Source organism: Lissotriton vulgaris, chromosome 1_1, assembly GCF_964263255.1.
Source record: "Lissotriton vulgaris chromosome 1_1, aLisVul1.2, whole genome shotgun sequence".
Taxonomy (NCBI): Eukaryota; Metazoa; Chordata; class Amphibia; order Caudata; family Salamandridae; genus Lissotriton; species Lissotriton vulgaris.
In genome coordinates this window covers 1,369,799,418-1,369,824,845 of record NC_141685.1, presented here as the reverse complement: position 1 = coordinate 1,369,824,845, position 25,428 = coordinate 1,369,799,418, and the positions used below count along the sequence as shown (strand labels likewise).

General features: G+C 41.2%; 8 non-coding genes across 8 annotated transcripts; all 8 read left to right on the top strand.

Annotated features, from left to right (window-relative positions):
- The first annotated feature begins 820 nt into the window (after positions 1-820).
- On the top strand, positions 821-902 carry TRNAS-AGA (transfer RNA serine (anticodon AGA)). Its single transcript has one exon. It is a non-coding gene; the product is annotated as a tRNA-Ser (tRNA).
- A 5,798-nt stretch (positions 903-6,700) lies between these two features.
- On the top strand, positions 6,701-6,782 carry TRNAS-AGA (transfer RNA serine (anticodon AGA)). The gene has a single exon. It is a non-coding gene; the product is annotated as a tRNA-Ser (tRNA).
- A 1,289-nt stretch (positions 6,783-8,071) lies between these two features.
- TRNAH-GUG (transfer RNA histidin (anticodon GUG)) lies at positions 8,072-8,143 on the top strand. The gene has a single exon. It is a non-coding gene; the product is annotated as a tRNA-His (tRNA).
- A 1,500-nt stretch (positions 8,144-9,643) lies between these two features.
- Positions 9,644-9,725, top strand: TRNAS-AGA (transfer RNA serine (anticodon AGA)). Its single transcript has one exon. It is a non-coding gene; the product is annotated as a tRNA-Ser (tRNA).
- Positions 9,726-11,014: 1,289 nt separating this feature from the next.
- Positions 11,015-11,086, top strand: TRNAH-GUG (transfer RNA histidin (anticodon GUG)). Its single transcript has one exon. It is a non-coding gene; the product is annotated as a tRNA-His (tRNA).
- A 4,730-nt stretch (positions 11,087-15,816) lies between these two features.
- Positions 15,817-15,898, top strand: TRNAS-AGA (transfer RNA serine (anticodon AGA)). The gene has a single exon. It is a non-coding gene; the product is annotated as a tRNA-Ser (tRNA).
- Positions 15,899-17,187: 1,289 nt separating this feature from the next.
- TRNAH-GUG (transfer RNA histidin (anticodon GUG)) lies at positions 17,188-17,259 on the top strand. Its single transcript has one exon. It is a non-coding gene; the product is annotated as a tRNA-His (tRNA).
- A 4,743-nt stretch (positions 17,260-22,002) lies between these two features.
- TRNAS-AGA (transfer RNA serine (anticodon AGA)) lies at positions 22,003-22,084 on the top strand. Its single transcript has one exon. It is a non-coding gene; the product is annotated as a tRNA-Ser (tRNA).
- Positions 22,085-25,428: the final 3,344 nt, after the last annotated feature.

The window sequence follows — 25,428 nt, the reverse complement described above, 5'->3', positions numbered from 1 at the left end:
TGCAACAGCTTCAAGCACCAAGAACCTGCGTGACAGAACCCGACGCCACTTCGACCCTGTGCACCCACGGCCTGTGGGTGAGGTAACTTTGCAACGCCGGTGTCCATACACTGGTACACACCTCTAGGGTCTGTGTCTAAAGTTTTGTGTTCCTAGGTTCAGCGGAAGTATCTTTTTATTCACTTTAACTAACTTTTACGCACCATTGACAGTGCATTGGTGCGCGCCGCACTTTCCGTGCTGCATCCGTCTCCTGTGGGCTACTCCCGACTTCTTCATTGCTTGTCCTGACTGCTCCCAGCGAATCTCTAGGCCCTAGGCCTAACCATTGTTCGTAAAGTGTTACTTATACCACTTTTTTAGTATATGGTCTGAGTGGCCCCCCGCCCTCAGCCATAATTGTGCCAACTTTATATGTTTAACAGTGCTTTTGATTTAACGCTTGTGCCCCTTTCCTCATAAAGAGTACTGGGGAGTAATTTAGTAATAAATACATATATTTTTATAATATATACTTGTGTGGTGTCCTTTCATTTGATTACAGGATTGTATGTGGTAAAACAAGCTCGCTTAACACGACCTCTTAAGTTAAGCCTTTAAGGCTGCTTAGTCCATGCTACCACTAGGATAGCTTGTCTACAAGGTTGACTTACAACCTGACATCTTTGGGGTTTGTTTGGACTGATAACCAGTGGTTCCAGAATTGGAAACACTACCTATCAGGCCAACTTCTCACAAAGTGCATTGTAGAATATCAGGAATTTGCTGTGGGACACCTTGAAAACTTGCATACAGATTATGTGCACATACCTTACAGTCAGTTGTTGTGGCCGAGTGGTTAAGGCGATGGACTAGAAATCCATTGGGGTCTCCCCGCGCAGGTTCGAATCCTGCTGACAACGAGAATCTTTTTAACATCGGCTACAATTTCAGAAGTTAACCTTTAGTATTTCTTCCGTCAGTTTTATAAATAGGTGGCTTATTTTGGTGTCACTATTGCCATATCACATATTTATTATCGCTCCCCCTTTCATATCTTTGCTATAACTCTCGTCCTTCATTAGCGCTGGTGCAAACGCTTCAAATTATTATACCCTGGCTCTCTCGGTCATACCTGTGCATGCACTTGAAACTTACTTTACCAATAAAAGAAGCAAATAGAGAAATAAAATAAAAGTGCTAGCTGGATTAGGCAAACACACTTCATAAAACTGCATTTTCTTTTCTATTCTCCCCAGTGTTACAAGCTTAACTGCTCCCTGTGTAATTTCTCTTAACCTGCTGTTCCTGGAAGAGAATTTCATCTACAAGCTCTTTCTGTGTTTTTTCCTAGTCTTTTCTTTCCCTTTTCTTACATTTGTAACTGTTCCTTTACGTGCTCTATTTAGGCGCCATTAATCTCATTTGAGCTCCTTGTACCTGCTGCTGTTTTCTCCACACCTCATACTGTCTTTTCCCTCTTTCTCTCTTTCTCTGTGGTTGGTGGCTACTTTCTAAAGCGTCTGATGCCCCAATGTTCCTTCGTCTTGTTGTCAGACGTGAATTTGAAAAGCAAAAAACTTAACAAGCCTTTACCACTCACACATGGCAGAAGTTTATACTTTAATTCAATGAGCTAAGAAAAGTGTGTTGTGGGGCCCCTACGAGCCAGGGTGCTTGCTTCATCATAATTAGGCATGCAGTCATTAGCCACAGCTCTGATTATGGGTCACTGAGGTCAGTTTCAATAATTCCTCAAAAACCTAACCATGCAGTCCCCCCTAACTGTGTAGTTATCTTGCTTTACTGCTGTTTGTGTGATTAGCTGGGAGGAGCTCACGGCAGCATCCTCCCAATAAAAGTGTAGATGGACCGTTCCTTAACTCTTTCTTGCTTCACATACAGATGGCTTGAGGAGGTACAGGGGAGATGCAGGTCTAATAAACAGAATAGAATATCTGCGCCGTGTGTGTCTCTGCATTGGTGTCCCATCACAGGCCCACCAGTGTATGTGTGATCTTTGACTCCTGCTAGTTCACAAGCAGGCGGCCAGGAAACGGTTTCAGCCTACCAGCCACTGAGGAGATAAAGCCTTTGTATAAGGAATGAGGAAGCAATGAACACATTCAGCCTATCACAGGAGTAGCCCTGAGTGTTCCGAATTATAATTTCTTCACGTCACTGTACGTTATTGAGCCCAAGTAGATTGTCGTGATCGTATAGTGGTTAGTACTCTGCGTTGTGGCCGCAGCAACCTCGGTTCGAATCCGAGTCACGGCATTGTGGTTGGCAATGTCACGGCAGTTGGGTTTTTCCTTTACAGAATTCCCAAATGTACCAGTTGTTTTTGTAAAATGTCTATTAAAAACAGATCCTTTTCAATATTTAAACGATCTAACGACAAATTATTTAAACACACATGATTATAAGATGTAGGTATACTGTACTTACTGACATAAATTATCGTTCTTGAACATATTTGCGGTAAGGGGAGCGGAGCTCTCCCCCAGGCCAATCAGAATGCAGATGAATGCAGTTGCAGTTGAGTGACCTGTGTTGTGGTTGTCTACAGGGAATGCACATATGTAGCTGTCTCGCAGCCCAATCCAGACGTCAATTGAAGACAGGTTTCAATGCAAATGGAGCAGTAAGTGCAGAGAAATGCTCACTCTCTAAAAATGGCATTTATACAATAGTAAGATTAAATCCAACCTCACCAGTAGATAGGATTTATCAATAAATAAATACAGCTTCTCCTCTCTGATATGGAATTACCCCCCAAAAAGTATAAGGGAATACCCAATGCTAACCTATGAGAGGGGTCGACCTCACAGTAGTGAAAAATGTAATAGACTGTTTGATACTACTAGGACATACAAACTACCACAGTACATGTCTTACCTTTTACTTACATAGCATGATGCCCCTAGGACTACCTAGGGCCTACCTTAGGGGTTACTGATATGTAATAAAATTGAAGTTTAAGGCTTGGCAAGTAGTTTTAAATGCCAAGTCGAAGTGGCAGTACACTGCAGCACAGGCACTGCAGTAGCAGGCTTGAGACAGGTTTGAAATGCTATTTCTTTGGGCGGCACAATCAGTCCCTGCGTATATGGTATACCACTTTACAAGGGGCTTTCAAGTAAATTAAATCTGTCAGTCAGGTATACTCCAATTATACACATGATTAGGGAAGAAGCACGTGCACTTCAGCACTGATTAGTAGCGATAAAGTGATCAGAGTCCTAAGGCCAACAAAAAGATACAGCAAAATGCGGAGGTGAAAAGCAATAAGGTGGGGTTGGGACCACCTTAAGAATGCAAGGTCTAACAAAAACGAACTAAGGATAACATGAGTAAAACATCAGGTTTCTCTACAGCATTTGGTGAGACTCGTGGGCCTTCTTTTATCTTCCATAAATGCAATCTTTCCCGGACCCCTTTATTATATAGCTCTTCAAGGAAAAAATATAAAGCACTTACAAAGGAGCCTCAAATACTAAAAGATGGTAGACTTCTGTAATATGGGCCATATACTAAAAGCAGCACGAAAACAGAGTGCAATAGGGTCCTAAAAACTTGAGTGACCCTTGAGAGTATGCATGCAAGCCTATGGTATTCCAAACTTGAGATATACACATGCAATTTTTGTTTTTAGGAGAGAATGTGCCTGCTGAAAAAAACATTATTTTTAAAAAGTGCATTGCAGAATATCAGGAATTTGCTGTGGGACACCTTGAAAACTTGCATACAGATTATGTGCCCATGCCTCACAGTCAGTTATTGTGGCAGAGTGGTTAAGGCGATGGACTAGAAATCCATTGGGGTCTCCCCGCGCAGGTTCGAATCCTGCCGACAAAGAGAATCTTTTTAACATCGGCTACAATTTCAGAAGTTAACCTTTAGTATTTCTTCCATGTCAGTTTTATAAATAGGTGGCTTATTTTGGTGTCACTATTGCCATATCACATATTTATTATCGCTCCCCCTTTCATATCTTTGCTATAACTCTCGTCCTTCATTAGCGCTGGTGCAAACACTTCAAATTATTATACCTTGGCTCTCTCGGTCATACCTGTGCATGCACTTGAAACTTACTTTACCAATAAAAGAAGCAAATAGAGAAATAAAATAAAAGTGCTAGCTGGATTAGGCAAACACACTTCATAAAACTGCATTTTCTTTTCTATTCTCCCCCGTGTTACAAGCTCAACTGCTCCCTGTGTAATTTCTCTTAACCTGCTGTTCCTGGAAGAGAATTTCATCTACAAGCTCTTTCTGTGTTTTTTCCTAGTCTTTTCTTTCCCTTTTCTTAGATTTGTAACTGTTTCTTAACGTGCTCTATTTAGGCGCCATTAATCTCATTTGAGCTCCTTGTACCTGCTGCTGTTTTCTCCACACCTCATACTGCCTTTTCCCTCTTTCTCTCTTTCTCTGCGGTTGGTGGCTACTTTCCAAAGCGTCTGATGCCCCAATGTTCCTTCGTCTTGTTGTCAGATGTGAATTTGAAAAGCAACAAAATTAACAAGCCTTTACCACTCACACATGGCAGAAGTTTATACTTTAATTCAATGAGCTAAGAAAAGTGTGTTGTGGGGCCCCTACGAGCCATGGTGCTTGCTTCATCATAATTAGGCATGCAGTCATTAGCCACAGCTCTGATTATGGGTCACTGAGGTCAGTTTCAATAATTCCTCAAAAACCTAACCATGCAGTCCCCCCTAACTGTGTAGTTATCTTTCTTTACTGCTGTTTGTGTGATTAGCTGGGAGGAGCTCACGGCAGCATCCTCCCAATAAAAGTGTATATGGACCGTTCCTTAACTCTTTCTTGCTTCACATACAGATGGCTTGAGGAGGTACAGGGGAGATGCAGGTCTAATAAACAGAATAGAATATCTGCGCCAGGTGTGTTTCTCTGCATTGGTGTCCCATCACAGGCCCACCAGTGTATGTGTGATCTTTGACTCCTGCCAGTTCACAAGCAGGCGGCCAGGAAACGGTTTCAGCCTATCAACCACTGAGGAGATAAAGCCTTTGTATAAGGAATGAGGAAGCAATGAACACATTCAGCCTATCACAGGAGTAGCCCTGAGTGTTCCGAATTATAATTTGTTCATGTCACTGTACGTTATTGAGCCCAAGTAGCTCGCCGTGATTGTATAGTAGTTAGTACTCTGCGTTGTGGCCGCAGCAACCTTGGTTCGAATCCGAGTCACGGCATTTTGGTTGGCAATGTCACGGCAGTTGGGTTTTTCCTTTACAGAATTCCCAAATGTACCAGTTGTTTTTGTAAAATGTCTATTAAAAACAGATCCTTTTCAATATTTAAACGATCTAACGACAAATTATTTAAACACACATGATTATAAGATGTAGGTATACTGTACTTACTGACATAAATTATCGTTCTTGAACATATTTGCGGTAAGGGGAGCGGAGCTCTCCCCCAGGCCAATCAGAATGCAGATGAATGCAGTTGCAGTTGAGTGACCTGTGTTGTGGCTGTCTACAGGGAATGCACATATGTAGCTGTCTCGCAGCCCAATCCAGACGTCAATTGAAGACAGGTTTTCATGCAAATAGAGCAGTAAGTGCAGAGAAATGCTCACTCTCTAAAAATGGTATTTATACAATAGTAGGATTAAATCCAACCTCACCAGTAGATAGGATTTATCAATAAATAAATAAAGCTTCTCCTCTCTGATATGGAATTACCCCCCAAAAAGTATAAGGGAATACCCAATGCTAACCTATGAGAGGGGCAGACCTCACAGTAGTGAAAAATGTAATAGACTGTTTGATACTACTAGGACATACAAACTACCACAGTACATGTCTTACCTTTTACTTACATAGCATGATGCCCCTAGGACTACCTAGGGCCTACCTTAGGGGTTACTGATATGTAATAAAATTGGAGTTTAAGGCTTGGCAAGTAGTTTTAAATGCCAAGTCGAAGTGGCAGTACACTGCAGCACAGGCACTGCAGTAGCAGGCTTGAGACAGGTTTGAAATGCTATTTCTTTGGGCGGCGCAATCAGTCCCTGGGTAAATGGTATACCACTTTACAAGGGGCTTTTAAGTAAATTAAATCTGTCAGTCAGGTATACTCCAATTATACACATGATTAGGGAAGAAGCACATGCACTACAGCACTGATTAGTAGCGATAAAGTGATCAGAGTCCTAAGGCCAACAAAAAGATACAGCAAAATGCGGAGGTGAAAAGCAATAAGGTGGGGTTGGGACCACCTTAAGAATGCAAGGTCTAACAAAAACGAACTAAGGATAACATGAGTAAAACATCAGGTTTCTCTACAGCATTTGGTGAGACAAGTGAGCCTTCTTTTATCTTCCATAAATGCAATCTTTACCGGACCCCTTTATTATATAGCTCTTCAAGAAAAAAATATAAAGCACTTACAAAGGAGCCTCAAATACTCAAAGATGGTAGACTTCTGTAATATGGGCCATATACTAAAAGCAGCACGAAAACAGAGTGCAATAGGGTCCAAAAAACTTGAGTGACCCATGAGAGTATGCATGCAAGCCTATGGTATTCCAAACTAGAGATATACGCATGCAATTTTTGTTTTTAGGAGAGAATGTGCCTGCTGAAAAAAACATTATTTTTAAAAAGTGCATTGCAGAATATCAGGAATTTTCTGTGGGACACCTTGAAAACTTGCATACAGATTATGTGCACACACCTTACAGTCAGTTGTTGTGGCCGAGTGGTTAAGGCGATGGACTAGAAATCCATTGGGGTCTCCCCGCGCAGGTTCGAATCCTGCCGACAACGAGATTCTTTTTAACATCGGCTACAATTTCAGAAGTTAACCTTTAGTATTTCTTCCATGTCAGTTTTATAAAACGGTGGCTTATTTTGGTGTCACTATTGCCATATCACATATTTATTATCGCTCCCCCTTTCATATCTTTGCTATAACTCTCGTCCTTCATTAGCGCTGGTGCAAACGCTTCAAATTATTATACCCTGGCTCTCTCGGTCATACCTGTGCATGCACTTGAAACTTACTTTGCCAATAAAAGAAGCAAATAGAGAAATAAAATAAAAGTGCTATCTGGATTAGGCAAACACCCTTCATAAAACTGCATTTTCATTTCTATTCTCCCCAGTGTTACAAGCTTAACTGCTCCCTGTGTAATTTCTCTTAACCTGCTGTTCCTGGAAGTGAATTTCATCTACAAGCTCTTTCTGTGTTTTTTCCTAGTCTTTTCTTTCCCTTTTCTTAGATTTGTAACTGTTCCTTTACGTGCTCTATTTAGGCACCATTAATCTCATTTGAGCTCCTTGTACCTGCTGCTGTTTTCTCCACACCTCATACTGTCTTTTCCCTCTTTCTCTCTTTCTCTGCGGTTGGTGGCTACTTTCCAAAGCGTCTGATGCCCCAATGTTCCTTCGTCTTGTTGTCAGACGTGAATTTGAAAAGCAACAAAATTAACAAGCCTTTACCACTCACACATGGCAGAAGTTTATACTTTATTTCAATGAGCTAAGAAAAGTGAGTTGTGGGGCCCCTACGAGCCATGGTGCTTGCTTCATCATAATTAGGCATGCAGTCATTAGCCACAGCTCTGATTATGGGTCACTGAGGTCAGTTTCAATAATTCCTCAAAAACCTAACCATGCAGTCCCCCCTAACTGGGTAGTTATCTTGCTTTACTGCTGTTTGTGTGATTAGCTGGGAGGAGCTCACGGCAGCATCCTCCCAATAAAAGTGTAGATGGATCGTTCCTTAACTCTTTCTTGCTTCACATACAGATGGCTTGAGGAGGTACAGGGGAGATGCAGGTCTAATAAACAGAATAGAATATCTGCGCCAGGTGTGTTTCTCTGCATTGGTGTCCCATCACAGGCCCACCAGTGTATGTGTGATCTTTGACTCCTGCCAGTTCAGAAGCAGGCGGCCAGGAAACGGTTTCAGCCTATCAACCACTGAGGAGATAAAGCCTTTGTATAAGGAATGAGGAAGCAATGAACACATTCAGCCTATCACAGGAGTAGCCCTGAGTGTTCCGAATTATAATTTCTTCATGTCACTGTACGTTATTGAGCCCAAGTAGCTCGCCGTGATCGTATAGTGGTTAGTACTCTGCGTTGTGGCCGCAGCAACCTCGGTTCAAATCCGAGTCACGGCATTGTGGTTGGCAATGTCACGGCAGTTGGGTTTTTCCTTTACAGAATTCCCAAATGTACCAGTTGTTTTTGTAAAATGTCTATTAAAAACAGATCCTTTTCAATATTTAAACGATCTAACGACAAATTATTTAAACACACATGATTATAAGATGTAGGTATACTGTACTTACTGACATAAATTATCGTTCTTGAACATATTTGCGGTAAGGGGAGCGAAGCTCTCCCCCAGGCCAATCAGAATGCAGATGAATGCACTTGCAGTTGAGTAACCTGTGTTGTGGCTGTCTACAGGGAATGCACATATGTAACTGTCTCGCAGCCCAATCCAGACGTCAATTGAAGACAAGTTTCAATGCAAATAGAGCAGTAAGTGCAGAGAAATGCTCACTCTCTAAAAATGGCATTTATACAATAGTAAGATTAAATCCAACCTCACCAGTAGATAGGATTTATCAATAAATAATTAAAGCTTCTCCTCTCTGATATGGAATTACCCCCCAAAAAGTATAAGGGAATACCCAATGCTAACCTATGAGAGGGGCAGACCTCACAGTAGTGAAAAATGTAATAGACTGTTTGATACTACTAGGACATACAAACTACCACAGTACATGTCTTACCTTTTACTTACATAGCATGATGCCCCTAGGACTACCTAGGGCCTACCTTAGGGGTTACTGATATGTAATAAAATTGGAGTTTAAGGCTTGGCAAGTAGTTTTAAATGCCAAGTCGAAGTGGCAGTACACTGCAGCACAGGCACTGCAGTAGCAGGCTTGAGACAGGTTTTAAATGCTATTTCTTTGGGCGGCACAATCAGCCCCTGGGTATATGGTATACCACTTTACAAGGGGCTTTCAAGTAAATTAAATCTGTCAGTCAGGTATACTCCAATTATACACATGATTAGGGAAGAAGCACGTGCACTTCAGCACTGATTAGTAGCGATAAAGTGATCAGAGTCCTAAGGCCAACAAAAAGATACAGCAAAATGCGGAGGTGAAAAGCAATAAGGTGGGGTTGGGACCACCATAAGAATGCAAGGTCTAACAAAAACGAACTAAGGATAACATGAGTAAAACATCAGGTTTCTCTACAGCATTTGGTGAGACAAGTGGGCCTTCTTTTATCTTCCATAAATGCAATCTTTCCCGGACCCCTTTATTATATAGCTCTTCAAGGAAAAAATATAAAGCACTTACAAAGGAGCCTCAAATACTCAAAGATGGTAGACTTCTGTAATATGGGCCATATACTAAAAGCAGCACGAAAACAGTGTGCAATAGGGTCCAAAAAACTTGAGTGACCAATGAGAATATAAATTGCAAGCCTATGGTATTCCAAAGTAGAGATATACGCATGCAATTTTTGTTTTTAGGAGAGAATGTGCCTGCTGAAAAAAACATTATTTTTAAAAAGTGCATTGCAGAATATCACGAATTTGCTGTGGGACACCTTGAAAACTTGCATACAGATTATGTGCACACGCCTCACAGTCAGTTGTTGTGGCCGAGTGGTTAAGGCGATGGACTAGAAATCGATTGGGGTCTCCCCGCGCAGGTTCGAATCCTGCCTACAACGAGAATCTTTTTAACATCGGCTACAATTTCAGAAGTTAACCTTTAGTATTTCTTCCATGTCAGTTTTATAAATAGGCGGCTTATTTTGGTGTCACTATTGCCATATCACATAATTATTATCGCTCCCCCTTTCACATCTTTGCTATAACTCTCGTCCTTCATTAGCGCTGGTGCAAACGCTTCAAATTATTATACCCTGGCTCTCTCGGTCATACCTGTGCATGCACTTGAAACTTACTTTACCAATAAAAGAAGCAAATAGAGAAATAAAATAAAAGTGCTATCTGGATTAGGCAAACACACTTCATAAAACTGCATTTTCTTTTCTATTCTCCCCAGTGTTACAAGCTTAACTGCTCCCTGTGTAATTTCTCTTAACCTGCTGTTCCTGGAAGTGAATTTCATCTACAAGCTCTTTCTGTGTTTTTTCCTAGTCTTTTCTTTCCCTTTTCTTAGATTTGTAACTGTTCCTTTACGTGCTCTATTTAGGCACCATTAATCTCATTTGAGCTCCTTGTACCTGCTGCTGTTTTCTCCACACCTCATACTGTCTTTTCCCTCTTTCTCTCTTTCTCTGCGGTTGGTGGCTACTTTCCAAAGCGTCTGATGCCCCAATGTTCCTTCGTCTTGTTGTCAGACGTGAATTTCAAAAGCAACAAAATTAACAAGCCTTTACCACTCACACATGGCAGAAGTTTATACTTTAATTCAATGAGCTAAGAAAAGTGAGTTGTGGGGCCCCTACGAGCCATGGTGCTTGCTTCATCATAATTAGGCATGCAGTCATTAGCCACAGCTCTGATTATGGGTCACTGAGGTCAGTTTCAATAATTCCTCAAAAACCTAACCATGCAGTCCCCCCTAACTGTGTAGTTATCTTGCTTTACTGCTGTTTGTGTGATTAGCTGGGAGGAGCTCACGGCAGCATCCTCCCAATAAAAGTGTAGATGGACCGTTCCTTAACTCTTTCTTGCTTCACATACAGATGGCTTGAGGAGGTACAGGGGAGATGCAGGTCTAAGAAACAGAATAGAATATCTGCGCCAGGTGTGTTTCTCTGCATTGGTGTCCCATCACAGGCCCACCAGTGTATGTGTGATCTTTGACTCCTGCCAGTTCAGAAGCAGGCGGCCAGGAAACGGTTTCAGCCTATCAACCACTGAGGAGATAAAGCCTTTGTATAAGGAATGAGGAAGCAATGAACACATTCAGCCTATCACAGGAGTAGCCCTGAGTGTTCCGAATTATAATTTCTTCATGTCACTGTACGTTATTGAGCCCAAGTAGCTCGCCGTGATCGTATAGTGGTTAGTACTCTGCGTTGTGGCCGCAGCAACCTTGGTTCAAATCCGAGTCACGGCAATGTCACGGCAGTTGGGTTTTTCCTTTACAGAATTCCCAAATGTACCAGTTGTTTTTGTAAAATGTCTAATAAAAACAGATCCTTTTCAATATTTAAACGATCTAACGACAAAATATTTAAACACACATGATTATAAGATGTAGGTATACTGTACTTACTGACATAAATTATCGTTCTTGAACATATTTGCGGTAGGGAGAGCGGAGCTCTCCCCCAGGCCAATCAGAATGCAGATGAATGCAGTTGCAGTTGAGTGACCTGTGTTGTGGCTGTCTACAGGGAATGCACATATGTAGCTGTCTCGCAGCCCAATCCAGACGTCAATTGAAGAAATGTTTTCATGCAAATAGAGCAGTAAGTGCAGAGAAATGCTCACTCTCTAAAAATGGCATTTATACAATAGTAAGATTAAATGCAACCTCACCAGTAGATAGGATTTATCAATAAATAAATAAAGCTTCTCCTCTCTGATATGGAATTACCCCCCAAAAAGTATAAGGTAATACCCAATGCTAACCTATGAGAGGGGCAGACCTCACAGTAGTGAAAAATGTAATAGACTGTTTGATACTACTAGGACATACAAACTACCACAGTACATGTCTTACCTTTTACTTACATAGCATGATGCCCCTAGGACTACCTAGGGCCTACCTTAGGGGTTACTGATATGTAATAAAATTGGAGTTTAAGGCTTGGCAAGTAGTTTTAAATGCCAAGTCGAAGTGGCAGTACACTGCAGCACAGGCACTGCAGTAGCAGGCTTGAGACAGGTTTTAAATGCTATTTCTTTGGGCGGCATAATCAGTCACTGGGTATATGGTATATCACTTTACAAGGGGCTTTCAAGTAAATTAAATCTGTCAGTCAGGTATACTCCAATTATGCACATGATTAGGGAAGAAGCACGTGCACTTCAGCACTGATTAGTAGCGATAAAGTGATCAGAGTCCTAAGGCCAACAAAAAGATACAGCAAAATGCGAGGTGAAAAGCAATAAGGTGGGGTTGGGACCACCTTAAGAATGCAAGGTCTAATAAAAAACGAACTAAGGATAACATGAGTAAAACATCAGGTTTCTCTACAGCATTTGGTGAGACAAGTGGGTCTTCTTTTATCTTCCATAAATGCATTCTTTCCCGGACACCTTTATTATATAGCTCTTCAAGGAAAAATTATAAAGCACTTACAAAGGAGCCTCAAATACTCAAAGATGGTAGACTTCTGTAATATGGGCCATATACTAAAAGCAGCACGAAAACAGAGTGCAATAGGGTCCAAAAAACTTGAGTGACCCATGATAGTATGCATGCAAGCCTATGGTATTCCAAACTAGAGATATACGCATGCAATTTTTGTTTTTAGGAGAGAATGTGCCTGCTGAAAAAAACATTATTTTTAAAAAGTGCATTGCAGAATATCAGGAATTTGCTGTGGGACACCTTGAAAACTTGCATACAGATTATGTGCACACGCATTACAGTCAGTAGTTGTTGTCGAGTGGTTAAGGCGATGGACTAAAAAATCCATTGGGGTCTCCCCGCGCAGTTTCGAATCCTGCCGACAACGAGAATCTTTTTAACATCGGCTACAATTTCAGAAGTTAACCTTTAGTATTTCTTCCATGTCAGTTTTATAAATAGGTGGCTTATTTTGGTGTCACTATTGCCATATCACATATTTATTATCGCTCCCCCTTTCATATCTTTGCTATAACTCTCGTCCTTCATTAGCGCTGGTGCAAACGCTTCAAATTATCATACCCTGGCTCTCTCGGTCATACCTGTGCATGCACTTGAAACTTACTTTACCAATAAAAGAAGCAAATAGAGAAATAAAATAAAAGTGCTAGCTGGATTAGGCAAACACACTTCATAAAACTGCATTTTATTTTCTATTCTCCCCCGTGTTACAAGCTTAACTGCTCCCTGTGTAATTTCTCTTAACCTGCTGTTCCTGGAAGAGAATTTCATCTACAAGCTCTTTCTGTGTTTTTTCCTAGTCTTTTCTTTCCCTTTTCTTAGATTTGTAACTGTTCCTTTACGTGCTCTATTTAGGCGCCATTAATCTCATTTGAGCTCCTTGTACCTGCTGCTGTTTTCTCCACACCTCATACTGTCTTTTCCCTCTTTCTCTCTTTCTCTGCGGTTGGTGGCTACTTTCCAAAACGTCTGATGCCCCAATGTTGCTTCGTCTTGTTGTCAGACGTGAATTTGAAAAGCAACAAAATTAACAAGCCTTTACCACTCACACATGGCAGAAGTTTATACTTTAATTCAATGAGCTAAGAAAAGTGTGTTGTGGGGCCCCTACGAGCCATGGTGCTTGCTTCATCATAATTAGGCATGCAGTCATTAGCCACAGCTCTGATTATGGGTCACTGATGTCAGTTTCAATAATTCCTCAAAAACCTAACCATGCAGTCCCCCCTAACTGTGTAGTTATCTTGCTTTACTGCTGTTTGTGTGATTAGCTGGGAGGAGCTCACGGCAGCATCCTCCGAATAAAAGTGTAGATGGACCGTTCCTTAACTCTTTCTTGCTTCACATACAGATGGCTTGAGGAGGTACAGGGGAGATGCAGGTCTAATAAACAGAATAGAATATCTGCGCCAGGTGTGTTTCTCTGCATTGGTGTCCCATCACAGGCCCACCAGTGTATGTGTGATCTTTGACTCCTGCCAGTTCACAAGCAGGCGGCCAGGAAACGGTTTCAGCCTATCAACCACTGAGGAGATAAAGCCTTTGTATAAGGAATGAGGAAGCAATGAACACATTCAGCCTATCACAGGAGTAGCCCTGAGTGTTCCGAATTATAATTTCTTCATGTCACTGTACGTTATTGAGACCAAGTAGCTCGCCGTGATCGTATAGTGGTTAGTACTCTGCGTTGTGGCCGCAGCAACCTCGGTTCGAATCCGAGTCACCGCATTGTGGTTCGCAATGTCATGGCAGTTGGGTTTTTCCTTTACAGAATTCCCAAATGTACCAGTTGTTTTTGTAAAATGTCTAATAAAAACAGATCCTTTTCAATATTTAAACGATCTAACGACAAATTATTTAAACACACATGATTATAAGGGGGAACATCACTTACAACGCATTTATTACAACGCACTACCATTACAACGCAACCATTACAACGCAAACCATTACAACGCATTGCGCTGGGGGGCGCTCTAGGATAGGGAATATATTTAATTTACTATCCAACACCTTCCCTACTATCCACGGGGACTGGAGTTGGAATAGTAAATTAAATAAATCACTATCCAGCACTTAAAAGCACTATGCGTTGTAGTGGTATGCGATGTAAAAACCGCATTGTAACAGCAGGCGTTGTAATAGCCTGCGTTGTAACGACACCAATCCGATTATAAGATGTAGGTATACTGTACTTACTGACATAAATTATCGTTCTTGAACATATTTGCGGTAAAGGGAGCGGAGCTCTCCCCCAGGCCAATCAGAATGCAGATGAATGCAGTTGCAGTTGAGTGACCTGTGTTGTGGCTGTGTACAGGGAATGCACATATGTAGCTGTCTCGCAGCCCAATCCAGACGTCAATTGAAGACAGGTTTTGATGCAAATAGAGCAGTAAGTGCAGAGAAATGCTCACTCTCTAAAAATGGCATTTATACAATAGTAAGATTAAATCCAACCTCACCAGTAGATAGGATTTATCAATAAATAAATAAAGCTTCTCCTCTCTGATATGGAATTACCCCCTAAAAAGTATAAGGGAATACCCAATGCTAACCTATGAGAGGGGCAGACCTCACAGTAGTGACAAATTTAATAGACTGTTTGATACTACTAGGACATACAAACTACCACAGTACATGTCTTACCTTTTACTTACATAGCATGATGCCCCTAGGACTACCTAGGGCCTACCTTAGGGGTTACTGATATGTAATAAAATTGGAGTTTAAGGCTTGGCAAGTAGTTTTAAATGCCAAGTCGAAGTGGAAGTACACTGCAGCACAGGCACTGCAGTAGCAGGCTTGAGACAGGTTTGAAATGCTATTTCTTTGGGCGGCACAATCAGTCCCTGGGTATATGGTATACCACTTTACAAGGGGATTTCAAGTAAATTAAATCTGTCAGTCAGGTATACTCCAATTATACACATGATTAGGGAAGAAGCACGTGCACTTCAGCACTGATTAGTAGCGATAAAGTGATCAGAGTCCTAAGGCCAACAAAAAGATACAGCAAAATGCGAGGTGAAAAGCAATAAGGTGGGGTTGGGACCACCTTAAGAATGCAAGGTCTAATAAAAAACGAACTAAGGATAACATGAGTAAAACATCAGGTTTCTCTACAGCATATGGTGAGTCAAGTGGGCCTTCTTTTATCTTCCATAAATGCAATCTTTCCCGGACCCCTTTATTATATAGCTCTTCAAGGAAAAAATATAAAGCACTTACAAAGGAGCCTCAAATACTCAAAGATGGTAGACTTCTGTAATATGGGCCATATACTAAAAGCAGCACGAAAACAGAGTGCAATAGGGTCCAAAAAACTTGAGTGACCCATGAGAGTATGCATGCAAGCCTATGGTATTCCAAACTAGAGATATACGCATGCAATTTTTGTTTTTAGGAGAGAATGTGCCTGCTGAAAAAAACATTATTTTTAAAAAGTGCATTGCAGAATATCAGGAATTTGCTGTGGGACACCTTGAAAACTTGCATACAGATTATGTGCACACGCCTTACAGTCAGTTGTTGTGGCCGAGTGGTTAAGGCGATGGACTAGAAATCCGTTGGGGTCTCCCCGCGCAGGTTCGAATCCTGCCGACAACGAGAATCTTTTTAACATCGGCTACAATTTCAGAAGTTAACCTTTAGTATTTCTTCCATGTCAGTTTTATAAATAGGTGGCTTATTTTGGTGTCACTATTGCCATATCACATATTTATTATCGATCCCCCTTTCATATCTTTGCTATAACTCTCGTCCTTCATTAGCGCTGGTGCAAACGCTTCAAATTAATATACCCTGGCTCTCTCGGTCATACCTGTGCATGCACTTGAAACTTACTTTACCAATAAAAGAAGCAAATAGAGAAATAAAATAAAAGTGCTAGCTGGATTAGGCAAACACACTTCATAAAACTGCATTTTCTTTTCTATTCTCCCCCGTGTTACAAGCTTAACTGCTCCCTGTGTAATTTCTCTTAACCTGCTGTTCCTGGAAGAGAATTTCATCTACAAGCTCTTTCTGTGTTTTTTCCTAGTCTTTTCTTTCCCTTTTCTTAGATTTGTAACTGTTCCTTTCCGTGCTCTATTTAGGCGCCATTAATCTCATTTGAGCTCCTTGTACCTGCTGCTGTTTTCTCCACACCTCATACTGTCTTTTCCCTCTTTCTCTCTTTCTCTGCCGTTGGTGGCTACTTTCCAAAGCGTCTGATGCCCCAATGTTCCTTCGTCTTGTTGTCAGACGTGAATTTGAAAAGCAACAAAATTAACAAGCCTTTACCACTCACACATGGCAGAAGTTTATACTTTAATTCAATGAGCTAAGAAAAGTGTGTTGTGGGGCCCCTACGAGCCATGGTGCTTGCTTCATCATAATTAGGCATGCAGTCATTAGCCACAGCTCTGATTATGGGTCACTGAGGTCAGTTTCAATAATTCCTCAAAAACCTAACCATGCAGTCCCCCCTAACTGTGTAGTTATCTTGCTTTACTGCTGTTTGTGTGATTAGCTGGGAGGAGCTCACGGCAGCATCCTCCCAATAAAAGTGTAGATGGACCGTTCCTTAACTCTTTCTTGCTTCACATTCAGATGGCTTGAGGAGGTACAGGGGAGATGCAGGTCTAATAAACAGAATAGAATATCTGCGCCAGGTGTGTTTCTCTGCATTGGTGTCCCATCACAGGCCCACCAGTGTATGTGTGATCTTTGACTCCTGCCAGTTCACAAGCAGGCGGCCAGGAAACGGTTTCAGCCTATCAACCACTGAGGAGATAAAGCCTTTGTATAAGGAATGAGGAAGCAATGAACACATTCAGCCTATCACAGGAGTAGCCCTGAGTGTTCCGAATTATAATTTCTTCATGTCACTGTACGTTATTGAGCCCAAGTAGATTGCCGTGATCGTATAGTGGTTAGTACTCTGCGTTGTGGCCGCAGCAACCTCGGTTCGAATCCGAGTCACGGCATTGTGGTTGGCAATGTTACGGCAGTTGGGTTTTTCCTTTACAGAATTCCCAAATGTACCAGTTGTTTTTGTAAAATGTCTATTAAAAACAGATCCTTTTCAATATTTAAACGATCTAACGACAAAATATTTAAACACACATGATTATAAGATGTAGGTATACTGTACTTACTGACATAAATTATCGTTCTTGAACATATTTGCGGTAAGGAGAGCGGAGCTCTCCCCCAGGCCAATCAGAATGCAGATGAATGCAGTTGCAGTTGAGTGACCTGTGTTGTGGCTGTCTACAGGGAATGCACATATGTAGCTGTCTCGCAGCCCAATCCAGACGTCAATTGAAGACAGGTTTTCATGCAAATAGAGCAGTAAGTGCAGAGAAATGCTCACTCTCTAAAAATGGCATTTATACAATAGTAAGATTAAATGCAACCTCACCAGTAGATAGGATTTATCAATAAATAAATAAAGCTTCTCCTCTCTGATATGGAATTACCCCCCAAAAAGTATAAGGGAATACCCAATGCTAACCTATGAGAGGGGCAGACCTCACAGTAGTGAAAAATGTAATAGACTGTTTGATACTACTAGAACATACAAACTACCACAGTATATGTCTTACCTTTTACTTACATAGCATGATGCCCCTAGGACTACCTAGGGCCTACCTTAGGGGTTACTGATATGTAATAAAATTGGAGTTTAAGGCTTGGCAAGTAGTTTTAAATGCCAAGTCGAAGTGGCAGTACACTGCAGCACAGGCACTGCAGTAGCAGGCTTGAGACAGGTTTTAAATGCTATTTCTTTGGGCGGCACAATCAGTCACTGGGTATATGGTATACCACTTTACAAAGGGCTTTCAAGTAAATTAAATCTGTCAGTCAGGTATACTCCAATTATGCACATGATTAGGGAAGAAGCACGTGCACTTCAGCACTGATTAGTAGCGATAAAGTGATCAGAGTCCTAAGGCCAACAAAAAGATACAGCAAAATGCGAGGTGAAAAGCAATAAGGTGGGGTTGGGACCACCTTAAGAATGCAAGGTCTAATAAAAAACGAACTAAGGATAACATGAGTAAAACATCAGGTTTCTCTACAGCATTTGGTGAGACAAGTGGGTCTTCTTTTATCTTCCATAAATGCATTCTTTCCCGGACCCCTTTATTATATAGCTCTTCAAGGAAAAAATATAAAGCACTTACAAAGGAGCCTCAAATACTCAAAGATGGTAGACTTCTGTAATATGGGCCATATACTAAAAACAGCACGAAAACAGAGTGCAATAGGGTCCAAAAAACTTGAGTGACCCATGAGAGTATGCATGCAAGCCTATGGTATTCCAAACTAGAGATATACGCATGCAATTTTTGTTTTTAGGAGAGAATGTGCCTGCTGAAAAAAACATTATTTTTAAAAAGTGCATTGCAGAATATCAGGAATTTGCTGTGGGACACCTTGAAAACTTGCATACAGATTATGTGCACACGCATTACAGTCAGTAGTTGTTGTCGAGTGGTTAAGGCGATGGACTAAAAAATCCATTGGGGTCTCCCCGCGCAGTTTCGAATCCTGCCGACAACGAGAATCTTTTTAACATCGGCTACAATTTCAGAAGTTAACCTTTAGTATTTCTTCCATGTCAGTTTTATAAATAGGTGGCTTATTTTGGTGTCACTATTGCCATATCACATATTTATTATCGCTCCCCCTTTCATATCTTTGCTATAACTCTCGTCCTTCATTAGCGCTGGTGCAAACGCTTCAAATTATCATACCCTGGCTCTCTCGGTCATACCTGTGCATGCACTTGAAACTTACTTTACCAATAAAAGAAGCAAATAGAGAAATAAAATAAAAGTGCTAGCTGGATTAGGCAAACACACTTCATAAAACTGCATTTTCTTTTCTATTCTCCCCCGTGTTACAAGCTTAACTGCTCCCTGTGTAATTTCTCTTAACCTGCTGTTCCTGGAAAAGAATTTCATCTACAAGCTCTTTCTGTGTTTTTTCCTAGTCTTTTCTTTCCCTTTTCTTACATTTGTAACTGTTCCTTTACGTGCTCTATTTAGGCGCCATTAATCTCATTTGAGCTCCTTGTACCTGCTGCTGTTTTCTCCACACCTCATACTGTCTTTTCCCTCTTTCTCTCTTTCTCTGCGGTTGGTGGCTACTTTCCAAAACGTCTGATGCCCCAATGCTGCTTCGTCTTGTTGTCAGACGTGAATTTGAAAAGCAACAAAATTAACAAGCCTTTACCACTCACACATGGCAGAAGTTTATACTTTAATTCAATGAGCTAAGAAAAGTGTGTTGTGGGGCCCCTACGAGCCATGGTGCTTGCTTCATCATAATTAGGCATGCAGTCATTAGCCACAGCTCTGATTATGGGTCACTGATGTCAGTTTCAATAATTCCTCAAAAACCTAACCATGCAGTCCCCCCTAACTGTGTAGTTATCTTGCTTTACTGCTGTTTGTGTGATTAGCTGGGAGGAGCTCACGGCAGCATCCTCCCAATAAAAGTGTAGATGGACCGTTCCTTAACTCTTTCTTGCTTCACATACAGATGGCTTGAGGAGGTACAGGGGAGATGCAGGTCTAATAAACAGAATAGAATATCTGCGCCAGGTGTGTTTCTCTGCATTGGTGTCCCATCACAGGCCCACCAGTGTATGTGTGATCTTTGACTCCTGCCAGTTCACAAGCAGGCGGCCAGGAAACGGTTTCAGCCTATCAACCAATGAGGAGATAAAGCCTTTGTATAAGGAATGAGGAAGCAATGAACACATTCAGCCTATCACAGGAGTAGCCCTGAGTGTTCCGAATTATAATTTCTTCATGTCACTGTACGTTATTGAGACCAAGTAGCTCGCCGTGATCGTATAGTGGTTAGTTCTCTGCGTTGTGGCCGCAGCAACCTCGGTTCGAATCCGAGTCACGGCATTGTGGTTGGCAATGTCATGGCAGTTGGGTTTTTCCTTTACAGAATTCCCAAATGTACCAGTTGTTTTTGTAAAATGTCTATTAAAAACAGATCCTTTTCAATAGTTAAACGATCTAACGACAAATTATTTAAACACACATGATTATAAGGGGGAACATCACTTACAACGCATTTATTACAACGCACTACCATTACAACGCAACCATTACAACGCAAACCATTACAACGCATTGCGCTGGGGGGCGCTCTAGGATAGGGAATATATTTAATTTACTATCCAACACCTTCCCTACTATCCACGGGGACTGGAGTTGGAATAGTAAATTAAATAAATCACTATCCAGCACTTAAAAGCACTATGCGTTGTAGTGGTATGCGATGTAAAAACCGCATTGTAACAGCAGGCGTTGTAATAGCCTGCGTTGTAACGACACCAATCCGATTATAAGATGTAGGTATACTGTACTTACTGACATAAATTATCGTTCTTGAACATATTTGCGGTAAAGGGAGCGGAGCTCTCCCCCAGGCCAATCAGAATGCAGATGAATGCAGTTCCAGTTGAGTGACCTGTGTTGTGGCTGTGTACAGGGAATGCACATATGTAGCTGTCTCGCAGCCCAATCCAGACGTCAATTGAAGACAGGTTTTGATGCAAATAGAGCAGTAAGTGCAGAGAAATGCTCACTCTCTAAAAATGGCATTTATACAATAGTAAGATTAAATCCAACCTCACCAGTAGATAGGATTTATCAATAAATAAATAAAGCTTCTCCTCTCTGATATGGAATTACCCCCTAAAAAGTATAAGGGAATACCCAATGCTAACCTATGAGAGGGGCAGACCTCACAGTAGTGAAAAATTTAATAGACTGTTTGATACTACTAGGACATACAAACTACCACAGTACATGTCTTACCTTTTACTTACATAGCATGATGCCCCTAGGACTACCTAGGGCCTACCTTTAGGGGTTACTGATATGTAATAAAATTGGAGTTTAAGGCTTGGCAAGTAGTTTTAAATGCCAAGTCGAAGTGGCAGTACACTGCAGCACAGGCACTGCAGTAGCAGGCTTGAGACAGGTTTGAAATGCTATTTCTTTGGGCGGCACAATCAGTCCCTGGGTATATGGTATACCACTTTACAAGGGGATTTCAAGTAAATTAAATCTGTCAGTCAGGTATACTCCAATTATACACATGATTAGGGAAGAAGCACGTGCACTTCAGCACTGATTAGTAGCGATAAAGTGATCAGAGTCCTAAGGCCAACAAAAAGATACAGCAAAATGCGAGGTGAAAAGCAATAAGGTGGGGTTGGGACCACCTTAAGAATGCAAGGTCTAATAAAAAACGAACTAAGGATAACATGAGTAAAACATCAGGTTTCTCTACAGCATATGGTGAGACAAGTGGGCCTTCTTTTATCTTCCATAAATGCAATCTTTCCCGGACCCCTTTATTATATAGCTCTTCAAGGAGAAAATATAAAGCACTTACAAAGGAGCCTCAAATACTCAAAGATGGTAGACTTCTGTAATATGGGCCATATACTAAAAGCAGCACGAAAACAGAGTGCAATAGGGTCCAAAAAACTTGAGTGACCCATGAGAGTATGCATGCAAGCCTATGGTATTCCAAACTAGAGATATACGCATGCAATTTTTGTTTTTAGGAGAGAATGTGCCTGCTGAAAAAAACATTATTTTTAAAAAGTGCATTGCAGAATATCAGGAATTTGCTGTGGGACACCTTGAAAACTTGCATACAGATTATGTGTACACGCCTTACAGTCAGTTGTTGTGGCCGAGTGGTTAAGGCGATGGACTAGAAATCCGTTGGGGTCTCCCCGCGCAGGTTCGAATCCTGCCGACAACGAGAATCTTTTTAACATCGGCTACAATTTCAGAAGTTAACCTTTAGTATTTCTTCCATGTCAGTTTTATAAATAGGTGGCTTATTTTGGTGTCACTATTGCCATATCACATATTTATTATCGATCCCCCTTTCATATCTTTGCTATAACTCTCGTCCTTCATTAGCGCTGGTGCAAACGCTTCAAATTAATATACCCTGGCTCTCTCGGTCATACCTGTGCATGCACTTGAAACTTGCTTTACCAATAAAAGAAGCAAATAGAGAAATAAAATAAAAGTGCTAGCTGGATTAGGCAAACACACTTCATAAAACTGCATTTTCTTTTCTATTCTCCCCCGTGTTACAAGCTTAACTGCTCCCTGTGTAATTTCTCTTAACCTGCTGTTCCTGGAAGAGAATTTCATCTACAAGCTCTTTCTGTGTTTTTTCCTAGTCTTTTCTTTCCCTTTTCTTAGATTTGTAACTGTTCCTTTACGTGCTCTATTTAGGCGCCATTAATCTCATTTGAGCTCCTTGTACCTGCTGCTGTTTTCTCCACACCTCATACTGTCTTTTCCCTCTTTCTCTCTTTCTCTGCCGTTGGTGGCTACTTTCCAAAGCGTCTGATGCCCCAATGTTCCTTCGTCTTGTTGTCAGACGTGAATTTGAAAAGCAACAAAATTAACAAGCCTTTACCACTCACACATGGCAGAAGTTTATACTTTAATTCAATGAGCTAAGAAAAGTGTGTTGTGGGGCCCCTACGAGCCATGGTGCTTGCTTCATCATAATTAGGCATGCAGTCATTAGCCACAGCTCTGATTATGGGTCACTGAGGTCAGTTTCAATAATTCCTCAAAAACCTAACCATGCAGTCCCCCCTAACTGTGTAGTTATCTTGCTTTACTGCTGTTTGTGTGATTAGCTGGGAGGAGCTCACAGCAGCATCCTCCCAATAAAAGTGTAGATGGACCGTTCCTTAACTCTTTCTTGCTTCACATACAGATGGCTTGAGGAGGTACAGGGGAGATGCAGGTCTAATAAACAGAATAGAATATCTGCGCCAGGTGTGTTTCTCTGCATTGGTGTCCCATCACAGGCCCACCAGTGTATGTGTGATCTTTGACTCCTGCCAGTTCACAAGCAGGCGGCCAGGAAACGGTTTCAGCCTATCAACCACTGAGGAGATAAAGCCTTTGTATAAGGAATGAGGAAGCAATGAACACATTCAGCCTATCACAGGAGTAGCCCTGAGTGTTCCGAATTATAATTTCTTCATGTCACTGTACGTTATTGAGCCCAAGTAGATTGCCGTGATCGTATAGTGGTTAGTACTCTGCGTTGTGGCCGCAGCAACCTCGGTTCGAATCTGAGTCACGGCATTGTGGTTGGCAATGTTACGGCAGTTGGGTTTTTCCTTTACAGAATTCCCAAATGTACCAGTTGTTTTTGTAAAATGTCTATTAAAAACAGATCCTTTTCAATATTTAAACGATCTAACGATAAAATATTTAAACACACATGATTATAAGATGTAGGTATACTGTACTTACTGACATAAATTATCGTTCTTGAACATATTTGCGGTAAGGAGAGCGGAGCTCTCCCCCAGGCCAATCAGAATGCAGATGAATGCAGTTGCAGTTGAGTGACCTGTGTTGTGGCTGTCTACAGGGAATGCACATATGTAGCTGTCTCGCAGCCCAATCCAGACGTCAATTGAAGACAGGTTTTCATGCAAATAGAGCAGTAAGTGCAGAGAAATGCTCACTCTCTAAAAATGGCATTTATACAATAGTAAGATTAAATGCAACCTCACCAGTAGATAGGATTTATCAATAAATAAATAAAGCTTCTCCTCTCTGATATGGAATTACCCCCCAAAAAGTATAAGGGAATACCCAATGCTAACCTATGAGAGGGGCAGACCTCACAGTAGTGAAAAATGTAATAGACTGTTTGATACTACTAGGACATACAAACTACCACAGTACATGTCTTACCTTTTACTTACATAGCATGATGCCCCTAGGACTACCTAGGGCCTACCTTAGGGGTTACTGATATGTAATAAAATTGGAGTTTAAGGCTTGGCAAGTAGTTTTAAATGCCAAGTAGAAGTGGCAGTACACTGCAGCACAGGCACTGCAGTAGCAGGCTTGAGACAGGTTTTAAATGCTATTTCTTTGGGCGGCACAATCAGTCACTGGGTATATGGTATACCACTTTACAAGGGGCTTTCAAGTAAATTAAATCTGTCAGTCAGGTATACTCCAATTATGCACATGATTAGGGAAGAAGCACGTGCACTTCAGCACTGATTAGTAGCGATAAAGTGATCAGAGTCCTAAGGCCAACAAAAAGATACAGCAAAATGCGAGGTGAAAAGCAATAAGGTGGGGTTGGGACCACCTTAAGAATGCAAGGTCTAATAAAAAACGAACTAAGGATAACATGAGTAAAACATCAGGTTTCTCTACAGCATTTGGTGAGACAAGTGGGTCTTCTTTTATCTTCCATAAATGCATTCTTTCCCGGACCCCTTTATTATATAGCTCTTCAAGGAAAAAATATAAAGCACTTACAAAGGAGCCTCAAATACTCAAAGATGGTAGACTTCTGTAATATGGGCCATATACTAAAAACAGCACGAAAACAGAGTGCAATAGGGTCCAAAAAACTTGAGTGACCCATGAGAGTATGCATGCAAGCCTATGGTATTCCAAACTAGAGATATACGCATGCAATTTTTGTTTTTAGGAGAGAATGTGCCTGCTGAAAAAAACATTATTTTTAAAAAGTGCATTGCAGAATATCAGGAATTTGCTGTGGGACACCTTGAAAACTTGCATACAGATTATGTGCACACGCATTACAGTCAGTAGTTGTTGTCGAGTGGTTAAGGCGATGGACTAAAAAATCCATTGGGGTCTCCCCGCGCAGTTTCGAATCCTGCCGACAACGAGAATCTTTTTAACATCGGCTACAATTTCAGAAGTTAACCTTTAGTATTTCTTCCATGTCAGTTTTATAAATAGGTGGCTTATTTTGGTGTCACTATTGCCATATCACATATTTATTATCGCTCCCCCTTTCATATCTTTGCTATAACTCTCGTCCTTCATTAGCGCTGGTGCAAACGCTTCAAATTATCATACCCTGGCTCTCTCGGTCATACCTGTGCATGCACTTGAAACTTACTTTACCAATAAAAGAAGCAAATAGAGAAATAAAATAAAAGTGCTAGCTGGATTAGGCAAACACACTTCATAAAACTGCATTTTCTTTTCTATTCTCCCCCGTGTTACAAGCTTAACTGCTCCCTGTGTAATTTCTCTTAACCTGCTGTTCCTGGAAGAGAATTT